Consider the following 11,856-nt stretch of genomic DNA (forward strand, 5'->3'; position numbering starts at 1 on the left):
GGCCTCTAGGCCACTCCCCGGTATAATACTTTGGCCCGGGGGTTAAATAAATAATAATATGAGGAATAGAGAAAAGCCTAAAGGCTTGATCAAGATATCAGCGTTTTATGCAACATCATAGACAGAACTAGCCATCGCAGTCGTTAATTCGGTCTCCTTAAGTAAATAGCATCCCCAGACAAACGAACATGATCACAGCTGGATATAGGAACCAGCTGTTCGACATATTAAAACGATAGTTGGTGTACAAATGCATGCCCCAGTGCTGGTTGCCACTAAGTATCAGCAATGAATCTCGAAGGCTATGTTTTTGCGGACTCAATGCGCGGGAAGTGATTGCGGAACCGGAAACACGTCATGGCTGCTATGTTTTAGATACCGCCTATATTACGAAGGAACAAAAGTTAAAGCTGCAGGAGCGATATCATTAAATTCATACGACAAATAAAAAAAACGGATTTTCGTGTAATAATAGTAATATAGGCACGTAAAAATAAAGTACATGCAACTGGGTAGGTCGTGCAGTTTTCTACAAAAATTGCTAGAGGAAGCGCATGTGTTGTGGTTCAGTTATCAAGGAAATTATTATTAATACATGGTTTTGTACAATGTCCATGCATGTGTCTTCAAACAATCTTTTTGACCCTAGTTGTTTAAATTTTATCTCTCTTAATTTCTAAGCACACATAGTTTTCTAAACGGATAAGGTGATTTACTCCAGAAGAGTGCACATTTTTGGCTGGTTGGTTCATGATTGCGAGCAGTAAAACAGCGCTAAACAACAGGACAAGGAGGGGGACATAGACAGCAGCGCTGTTGTCTGTGTCCCTCTCTTTGTCCTGTTGTTTTGCACTGTTTTACAGCTCGTAAGGTGAATTAATATCTGCTAACAAACGTAGTGCTGCCGAATGGTTCCATTTTTAACTCCACTTTGTTTTTTTTTTGTTTTTAAGATCATTGACATGTAAAGCCGCAAAGCCAGTGGAATCCAGCTAGGTATATGTATGTATACTCACGACTTTCCACCATTCCCATGCTGGTGGAATACCCGTATCTGCAGGTCCACCAGCCTCTAGTATCCCCAGAGTTCTCCCTAGTAAATTTTCCTTGTGGAAATTCTAAGATATAACAAAGAAACAAATTTAAGTGGCGAGCAGTGAAGCTCCAAAAAAAGGAAGTATTTCAATATTCTAGATGTTTCACTGAACGTCAGGGATCGCAATACAGCGAGTGGTTATATCTCCGGGCAGCCAGTCTGTTTTTCAAAAATGAATGGCTTCTATACAAAAAGCAGCTATGGCAGAAACGCGCTCCTAAAAAACGACCAACTGCGGTAGTCCTGTACGCGAGTGGAGCGAGGGTCCTCGAGTGCTCTCCCGTCACCCGGAGACCAGCGCCGGAATTCATTTCGAAAACGAGTTCCGCACGGTGTAACTGCACGTGATGACGCGCACGTTCGGTGAATCGACACATGGACGCGGTGCAGTTAAGGGGAAAGGAGTGCAGGCAAGGTAGAGGATAGTAGTAGGGCCGTTAGCTGGTGTTTCGCGGAGAGATGTATACCGAATGCCGTACTTGCACGAGCTAATGGCATATAGCTTTCGGCTTTCGCTCGACGTTTCGCTGGACCTCTTCTCTTTTCCGTCCCTCCTTTCACCGTCGGCTCCATCTCAACGCGCTAAGAATTGCATAAGGATCGTATCGACTTCCGGAACGATTTGCGCCCTAGGCGTACGCGGATATGCCGCGCGATGGGGCCGAGAATCCCCAGACCTGAGTGTCTGGTCACACGAGACGTCGCGCAGCATAACATCCTGTTCGTCGATGTAAGTATGAAGATTGCGTGAGGCACCGTTATCCTCAGGTCAGCAGTTTAAGCGGCGTTCCCATACTAGCATTGAAAGATTTCTCGTGCTATATAGTGTATAGGTTTTGTCTCTCTCTCCTTTTTAGGGGGGGGGGGGGTAACGAGAAATGTGCACACCAGCAAAAAATGTAAGTGCACAGTGGGGCGAGTTTCTTGGTCGCCGGCTTTCGGGGATACTTTAACCTTTGCGATGTGTTGAGTGGCTTCCACCGGATGCATTGGCGCCTATGAACGACAGAATGGTTGACATAGTGTCAGGAATGTTTTAGCGCACTGCCGTGAGCGCGCTGTCTCCCATAGACGCCAACGCGTCCGATGCTATAGTCGCGCAAACTCTCGCGAAAGTGAAAGCATGTCCCGAAGGAATCGTCCGAGCTTAGTGCCCCAGAACTGCAGACTTCGTGCGTGGAAAAACATCGCTATAGAGTCTAGAGAATAGTTTGACGACCCTTGTCTAGGCCCGGGTCGCCAAGGCAAACACTCCAGCGTCCTCCCACGTCATTTTCGCTGACTGCTTTCGTTACTACAATACGTTCTGTCTTTATATATATATATATATATATATATATATATATATATATATATATATATATATATATATATTGAAGAGTGCTACACCGTTTTTTTTTTAGCGCACCGACTGCGGAAACTACTGAACTACTACTGAAATGAGCCCTGGCTTCCCCCTAAACTAAGGCCGCAGCGCATAGCGTGTCAAATTGCCGAGATCATTCGGCGATCCCGACATTCCTAGGCCTAACCAGACGCGTCGGCATAGGCTGTGTTCCAACACTCGCCGTAGACGGCAAAGTAGACGGCTAAGTGGACAGCGGCCATCTTGAGCTTCCTTCCAGTTCTCACGGAGACGTCAAAATGCACAGCGTACCGAAGACAGCATAGAAGTCAAACACGATTGCAGGCTACTTTCCTGCCTAAACAAGATGGCGCCTGACCAGGACGCTTGCAAACTCGACGGGAGGGCCGTCTGCGCGCAGGAAAAATGTGTATACGCTTTCCTATGGCTTTAATGTGAGTCACTTTGTCTTTTTCATAGCTTTGTAGGTGCAAATAATACATTAATGTGTGCGTTTCTCAACTTATCCTTGGCGCTGCGAGGTGGCATGACTCCGTAGAGGCGTCTTCCATGCGTTTTCCAGATGGTTTTGAACCATCTTTCATTACTTGCTCTCGAACCTGTCTTAGCTGCCTGCTTAGCTGTCTGCGTAGACTGCGTCTGATGCTGGCCAGGATTGGAACACACAGATAGACACGACAGGATGGCTGCCAACGAATTGCTTTGGCTTGGATATGTCTGGCACGACGCGCCAGATCGACGGCGCCCTGTCACTAACCTCTTCCTTCATGGTAATAATGGATGTTACATGTTGTGATTCGTATTGAGTGTTAGTGTGGCTTTGAGCAAATTTGTGGATCATTATATGTTCAAATTCTGGACGCTTCTTCTCTCTTTTTTTTTTTGGCCTTGAGGGAAGAACGCGCCTAGCTAATTTCACTGAACGCAAAACAGCACTCGCCGTTCATTACGCCACTTAACTGCTCACGTTGCCGTCGCAAAAACGCCACAAGTTGAAGAGGCCCAACGCTGCTGGCAGGTGTTTGCTGTCCAACTTGGGTAGCTGTTGAAGTTCGCGCAGATCATTAATAACTTTTTCTTTGCTATTGTGTCTATGTTTGTATAGACTTGATTAGAGCATGCTCTTTATATGCGCAAAGAACAGTTTAGAAAAAATGTGCGAGGACGAAAAAAAATACGAAATGCAGATAATGACATGCGCTCATGTGGTACGTGCCGCACGTAATGATTGAAAGGTCATTGTGTGGGGAATTCAGCATGTTTTCATGCGTGCGGGCTTGTCGGTATTGAAGACGCAGAATTCGAATGGAAAGGGCTGTGTGCTGACGCTGCTGACGTTCAAGGTAGAAATCACTGCATTCATTAGCAACAATAAACCTTCTTTAATCAATCAGTCAGCTAATCAATCACATTGAGGGCCCGTAGTTAACAATACCGCGCCACATATACTCGGCACGTTCTGGCCCGTCGTGATAAGCCGCACGTCAGCCTTAGGTCACCGATTACCTTTACGTCACGTACTGGGACCCACGGTTACCGCAGCTATAGAGTTTCCGATGTAAGCGACCTCTCGGCTCCTCGGCAGTTGTCAAAGAAGCAGAACCTATGTGCTTTGCGTTTTCCCATTACCGGGAACTCGCCCATGGATAGCAATGGCGAGAGAGGGACAGAGACAAGACTATTTCCTTCGCGACAATGCACACGGCCTCTGCGTGGGAAAAACACTGCAGGATAGATGAAGAAATGGTTAACCCTTTCTCTATTACTTACAACGACGAGCCAGGGGATCGGCGTCACGTTCCCGACTCACTGTGCCTCCCCCCTCCACCCCCCCCCTCCCCGACGACCTCACGGCCCAGCGGAACAATCAGACGCGCCTGACAAGGGGCAAGTGAACAGTGTACTCCGAGGGCCACACGGTCGGGGGCGTAGTGAAGCGGGAAGAGGCGTACACAGCTAAGGAAAATCCGCGGCAGGTCAGAGGCATCGCCAGCAGCGCGGCTATAGCTTCTCGTCATGGCGTGTGTGCGTCTGTGCACGGGCGCTTAAGTATAGAACTGTGCTTCCCGGCACACCGCAAATCACGCCGCGTGGGTATACAATGCGAAGGTGGGCAACCCGGCGTGGGGGTGGGCTGTGCGCGTTGACCGTTCGTAGCGGCCGTGCGTCGCATTTCACATCGAACACCCGCGGCCGTTGAACTTCCCGGAAGCCCTTCGAGAATTTGGCAGAAGTTTATTTCGACAGCGCGGAAGGATAGGCGACACATGTCTGAATCTGCCAACTGAATCTTTCATGATCCTCAAAGGGTTTGTGCCCAGACGGATTGCAGAAACGCACACAGAAAGCGCGATATACAACTTATCTGTATTTTCCCCACGCTTATTGCAAAGATAATCCGTCTATTTCCTTTTTTTTTCGGGGTCATTGACTTAGCTCTGACATATTTCTCATGATTCTTATTGCTGATGAAAGCTTCCAATATCTTTCCTGCCACTTCATAACGGTTCTTAATACGTTACAGGTGTGCCATTAAACTGTGGACTGCTTACGCACTGTTTACAGTGAAATGACAGTTGAACCGCCTGCGTGCCTTTAGCGTGGCAGCCTGCACCCGTGCTCCATCGCTAAGCCACCTTCCCGTCTGGCCTAAGTGCAATGCTTGCCTCCTGAAAGCGGAATAAAGTGAACTACGTACGTACTTGATGTTGGCGTCGCGCGCATTTTGGCCTGCGCCATTTCGCGTCTCTCCTTTTTGTCTTGTCTTGGTTTACCTGTCGGCACATCGAGTAGGCCTTGAGAGAGGCGCAGCATAAACTATTGACGCCATGTCTGGACGCACCGGATGCATTGCTTTCGGAGAAGTTGCCGGCGAGTGTGTCCTTCCAATGATTTTTCCCACGTGACTTGTTCGCCTCGTTCGATAGCAGCAACCTCGCTCCTCTGCACCGAAGCTGCACAACCACGTTTAGCTTCCGCAGTTGCAAAACTTAAACGCAAAGAACGACATGGCCGAACAGAAGCATTACACATCTGTCATATGTAAGTGCCGCCAGTCGCCCCTAGAAGATCGGAGCGGCCGCCAAGCTGGGTGAACGACGAGGAAGACAACGGGTGCACGAGCATGGCGGCACGGGGGCGCGCTCGCAGTGTTCGATCCAGGCGGGCGGCAGCTCCGAGCTCCTGGGCGGAACGAGGCGAGGGCTCCTGCCAGGCGAGACGTCCGTGGCAAGGTGCGGAGGACCGCGGAGCCGAGCGTGGACGTCCCAGGGCCCCTGCTGCCAGTGCTCGAGACGCTGGCGGACTCGAGGGCCGCCGGTCCCTGAGCTGTCGCACCTGAGCTGTGCCGAGCAGCGTTTGTCTGGCACAGATGCTGCTGTGCTAGACGAGGTCCTCACGTGTGACCGCCACACGTGGATTGCGAGCGGCGTGCGAGCTGGGCACTGAGGTCGTGCTGGACGTGCGACTGTAGCACGTTGGTCGTGAGCGGCGTCCGAGCCGGACATCGAGGACGCGGGGAATAGAGTCCCCTGGCTGCTGCCGCTGCGGCTCCTGAGCGTGCCGAGTCCGAGAACCGTGCTGAAAGGGGCCCGAGCGTGTGGTCGTCGCGGCCAGCTCCAGCACGGGTGACCGCAAGGTGCCGTGACGACCGAACTGTGAGCCTCGCAACCCGGGACTGTTTCAGCCCGTGGACACACTGACTGCAGTTACGCTGTCATCAACTCTCATTATATATTCATATCTTAAAGGTTGCTTTGAGTTTTATAAACGCACATAAATGACTCTCTGTCTTTCTTCCGCATCACTGCGCACTAGCGAAAGTGCCGAACAGTCCTAATCACAACATCTAATTTTAAAGCGAACAGCTTTCATTGCTTTTTTTTTTTTTTTGCCCGTTTTCCTCGGTGATCGTTGGTCGATAATTGGTGGTCGACGGTCGAACTCGGCCAGGGAAACGTTCGCTCGTTCGCTCGTTCGTTCGTTCGTTCGTTCGTTCGTTCGTTCGTTCGTTCGTTCGTTCGTTCGTTCGTTCGTTCGTTCGTGTTCGTTCGTTTGTTCGTTCGTGTTCGTTCGTCCGTGCTATCTGCTTACAGGGCCGATCATCGTGGATGGTTCCTGTACAATTTCTTTTGCATGCTTCCTTCGTAGAGGCGTACTGGCAGGCTCCCTTGAAGAAAGCAAAACCTACGGTGATAATCCAAATAAATTCACATGAACAGAGACGGCGTGATAGCCGCAGGAATATTGCTGCTGCCGATTTCAAGGAAGCTTGCTAACGGATTTCAGCCGTGGTGACTCGGTGGCTGCGGTGTTCTGCAGCTTCAATACCTGGTGCTGATTGTATTCGCTTTGTGTGCGCAATGCAGAATCGCTCGAATACTTAGATTTAGATGCGCGAACTGAGGGCACGAAAGACGCAGACAGATGTAAAGATAAAATAACTCACAATGATATTAGTTATATTTTCCGACTATATCATCAGTGTGCGAAAACTCGCTTCGCCATGGGTTGAAATAACTTTTTTTTAACACAGTATAGACTACCCCAGTATCAAACGTTGATGTAAATATCATGAATCAGATCCTAACTATATTATAGTGGATGATACCCGAAGTAAATCGGATGCGTTACTATAAATGTGAGCATTTTATACATCAACGGTCATATTTAAAAAGAGGAGGTCACTGATAATAGCCAAGCAATCCGCCAGTTTGAGGTCCGCACGTATCCGCTGCTCGCAATCAACAGTGTGCAAGCGATCCGCATGAATGTCGCAAGTTAATTTTGTTTTCACTAAAGTCAGGGACTTGCTTTTTTTCCTAATAAAGGTTTCATCTGGTCAAGCTGTATTCTTTGGAACTCTCCAGCACATCAATGTCATTGTATGACGACAGCCATGTGCTCCATCTTTCGTTATGCTTGCGTCATCGTTCAAGTATACAGTTTGGGGCACTTCACACGATCATACTATCAAAGATTTTGGTCCTTAGCACTCTGTGCAGCGTGAACAAAAACAGTGTCCCGTCAAACAAATTGTGAGTTGTTGATTTCCGTGATAGAGAAACACATTTCAATAGCGGGGCAGCAATGTACATTAGACTACTGATGTGCATGAACTGTCGGTTATGCTTGCGCTGGTCGACTCATTGGCGGATCCATTTAAAGGTGGAAGAGCATATAAGCAATGAGCCACAAAGTACTTTGACAATTCTGGTATGCATTATGATCAAGAGTTCGTGATGATGTTCGTGACATTTTTCAGTGAGTATAAGATTACAGTGCACCCTCGACAGTGCCGTTTATTAATCTGAATGACCTAATAGTTAATGGGTGTGTTGCTGGGACATGTGACTGGCAGGTTGTCCCAGTGGTCATGAACACTGCCCATTTATTAACGAATGGGTGATCATAGGAACTGAATGCAATTGTGATACACTGGTGCGCAAAGGTTGAAGACATGTAAAGAATGCAGTCACTGACCACGCCTCGAACGAGGTGCGACAGCCTGCACTTTCGGAAACGCCACGAGTTCCTTGTCGAGCAGAAATGGTCGCCAGTCCCGACGAACGTAGCGGACACGTCAAATTCGACAGCTTTGTTCTGCACAGTCACCTGCGCTTTCACTCGACACGCCTGAACCCAACTTCTGGGGGACATATCGCGGAGGCAGCGTGACCGAAATTTTCAGGTGTGCCGACCCGGTCACTGATCTGCGACATACGTCCTCGAAAGAATGTTAATGCAAAACACACACACACACACACAAAATGGCAGGATCGGTGTGTTGTGCTGCGTCGGACTGCATTGGTTGTGTCGTTGGCTTGCTGATGAGCTGCTGGCTGCGGTGCGTGATAACCACTGCGGTGGTCTGTAACAAAAGGATTGCACCCTTAAGTGCGCTGGTTGGTCGCACGCCCAACACACTTACCTTTCTCAATACAACCCGCCGTGGTTGCTCAGTGGCTATGGCGTTGGGCTGCTGAGCACGAGGTCGCGGGATCGAATCCCGGCCACGGCGGCCGCATTTCGATAGGGGCGAAATGCGAAAACACCCGTGTACTTAGATTTAGGTGCATGTTAAAGAACCCCAGGTGGTCGAAATTTCCGGAGTCCTCCACTACGACGTGCCTCATAATCAGAAAGTGGTTTTGGCACGTAAAACCCCATAATTTAATTTTTTTGCTCAATACAAAAAGGTTTCATTGTTGACGACAACCGCGTCTTAAGCTACACCGGCAATGAGACAAGACACAGCTGAAAATTTGTGTTGAAGCGCACGTTCACCAGGCGCGCACAGAATTATCTGGCACTAGGGCATGGCAGCAACCGCTCTTAAATTTGATCCATGCACGTCTCGTGTCTTCTGGGGCAGCTATTAGCATGTTTACTTACCACAAGAACGTAAAGGAACTGTGTTTCTGCACATAATCGATTCGCTTTCACTGCTTAAGTGTGAGGGTGCTATAGCCACGACTGAAACTAATGATCCTTAAGTAAGGATGCAATTTCTTTGTTTTTGCTGTGTACATATATATACATATTGTGCATCATAATAGACAGAATATGTAGGTTATGAGGTCATAAGGTGTAGGTAGGCCTCGTCAGTAGATCAACGTCGTAACGGGCTGACACCCGCATCGGTGGCTTCACGGCTGTGGTGTTGCGCTGCTAAGCGTGAGGTCGCGGGATCAAATCCCTTTCACGGCGGGTTCATTTCGAGGGGGTGAAATGCAAAAACGCCTGTCCCCCGTGCATTAGGAGCACGTTGAAGGTCCCTCGGTGGTCAAAATAAATCTGGAGTCCCCCACTACGGCATGTCTCGTAATCAAATCGCGGTTTTGGCACCTTAAGCGCAAGAATTCCATTCAGTGGCAGCGTAAATAACGCATAATGTCGTAGGATAGTTCGCAGGTGACCAAGGAGAAGGCAGATGAAGCTCACGTACATGCCTATGGATAAGCATCGTTTGATAGGACGCCATAATGCTAACGCATTATAGTCTTTAAGGTTTAGCGTGGTAGTCCGTGGCATTGTTTTTTCTCACTTTATTAGCTATCGCATTTCTCGACTAGGTGCCCTTTAAAAGTGGAGTCGATCGCTTGAGTCACTGAGTGAGCGAATATATAAAACTTTGTAATTTGTCATACCAAAGTGCAAACCTAGGGAAGAGGGACGCCTGTAGTAAGGCTTGTAAATATTTCCATTTTCAAATATATTTTGCCAAGACCACAGCTTCTTTTACCGTGCACCAATGGCTCAGTATAAAAGCTACATGACCATACCGTATTACAGTACGTTAACGTGCCGGGCTATACGGTTCATCTCTCAATGAGGAAAAGGGCAACTGGCTATAAGGCAGGAGGTTAACACAAAGCTGATAGGAAAATATGGCACAGTGAATAAATACTCCACGCAATTTGATCATAAATTAGTGCATACAATAAACTTGAACAGAATATGTTTTGTTTCCCCTTTTCCTTCATTTCATAGCATCACGCAAGAAAGCACATGGCGCAAGCAGCCGCTGTCATCTCCTTCGGTCGCTTTGACTAACACAGCGATTTCATTTGAATGCAACTAGAAATGGCAGCAACCATTTTGGCGCCGGCTTCTCCGCAACCTATAATTAGTTCAATGATTCAAGCGCGGGATCGCGAGGTGAAACGAGCAGCTTGCCTCCTCAACCGTCACAGCGCCGCTCCTGGCAATGGCGCTCTCGGGGGAAGCTCCTCCCCCCCCCCTTCCTCGCGCCCCCTGGTGGCGTCCTTCCGAGTCGCCTCGGTAGGCAGGCGCTGGCCCCGTGGCGCGGCCCGTTCATAAACCACGCTCGCGGTGGCCGTAAATACATCACGTGCCTCGTCTGGTTAGGCAGCCGTCGTATTTGTAAAAGGCTCCCGGCAGCCATGGAAATGGCGTCCACTGCGCTGGTATAAAACACTTTAATAGCGACTGTGTCTTTGTACGCGCCGCGCTGGCAATTGGGCTTGCGCGTACCGCGCGGCAGTTTGTCATGCACGAGAGGCCCCGCGGCGCAGAAGAAAAAAATGAAAGGAAAGAAAAACGGGACGCAGGAATTTCGCGCCCGCCAGCTCGGACCCCGGTCGCGCTGCTCTCTCCGAGTGAGTGTGCGCATGTATGTGTGTGTGTGATTGTGTGTTTGTGCTTGCGCGCGCTGTCTGTGTACACTCGACTCCCGCCGTGGCCTCAAAGCACGTGAAACATAAAGAAAACAAAAGAAAACGAGACGACCCATAGCCGTGTGAGAAAGAAGTTATTTCGGTATTCTCCGGTACAGTGTTCGTTTTCCTTCGACTTCGGGGTTTGCCTGCCTTTCTTTTCTCTTCCCTTGGTCTTTTCTGCTCATGTAGCCCACGAACGGTGATGTATATAAGGAGTTCTTTTGACGGTGCAGACCGCCGGTACAGTAAACCGGGCGCAGGCGGCCGGTTTGGAAGAAGGCGCGAGCCTTTGCGACCGACGCGTCGTTCTCAAACAAGGCTCGACCAGGACGAAATGACGTGCCGCTTTGCACAAGGCGTGGCGAAGTGGCGGACACGACGGCACTGCGCGTCGCCAACGACACATCGGTCTCGGCTGAGTGCACCGGGAAGAAAAATAAGGAACGCGGAGCGCGTAAATTATGTGACTCGAGAACGTTGCGGAAGCTCTGATGACTGCGCGCCGACGTTGACCCGCGTGATGGGGATGAGGACATTTCATAAGTGTGACAACGCAGAAAGGTACAATGTGTTTGCGTGCGTGCTTTTTTTTTTCACCGGGGCTTTTTCCTTACGAATTGCTTCATAATTATCGCCGTAGCTTGCAGCCTAAATTTGTAGACAAGACAGAAGAAAACACTCTTGGTAGCTCTGATGGCATGACCTTGCGATAGGCAAATCAGACCAAAGAAGCATCAAGTATTTCATAAAGGGAAAATCAGACATCCACCCATTCATAGCAATTGCTACAAAGGAAACCCATACGGGTTCCTCGAAAGAAAAGGCCTCGCAGTTGAAGGAAAATTCGTCCTGGTCCGGGACTCGAACCCGGGACCACCGCCTTTCCGGGGCAGCCGCTCTACCATCTGAGCTAACCAGGCGGCTAGCAGATGGCAGGGCGAAGTCGCATTTGTCAGCAACTCGAAGCGAAGGCAAAAGTTTGACGTAATAGTTCTGCGGAAACCCGCAAGGTGGAGAGAAGTAATTCATAAAGGGAAAAGCAGACATCCACCCGTTCGTAGCAATTGCTACAAATCACCCTGCCATCTGCCAGCCGCCTGGTTAGCTCAGATGGTAGAGCGGCGGCCCCGGTAAGACGGTGGTGCCGGGTTGAAGTCCCGGACCAGGACGAATTTTACTTCAACTGCGAGGCTTTTCTTTCGAGGAACCTGTAT

At 49.3% G+C, this 11,856-nt stretch overlaps 1 non-coding gene across 1 annotated transcript; it reads right to left on the minus strand.

The window, feature by feature from the left end:
• Positions 1–11,487: 11,487 nt before the first annotated feature.
• Positions 11,488–11,562, minus strand: TRNAS-GGA (transfer RNA serine (anticodon GGA)). Its single transcript has one exon. It is a non-coding gene; the product is annotated as a tRNA-Ser (tRNA).
• Between the last annotated feature and the right edge of the window lie 294 nt (positions 11,563–11,856).

The sequence above is a fragment of the Dermacentor andersoni genome, chromosome 10 (genome assembly GCF_023375885.2).
Source record: "Dermacentor andersoni chromosome 10, qqDerAnde1_hic_scaffold, whole genome shotgun sequence".
Lineage (NCBI taxonomy): Eukaryota > Metazoa > Arthropoda > Arachnida > Ixodida > Ixodidae > Dermacentor > Dermacentor andersoni.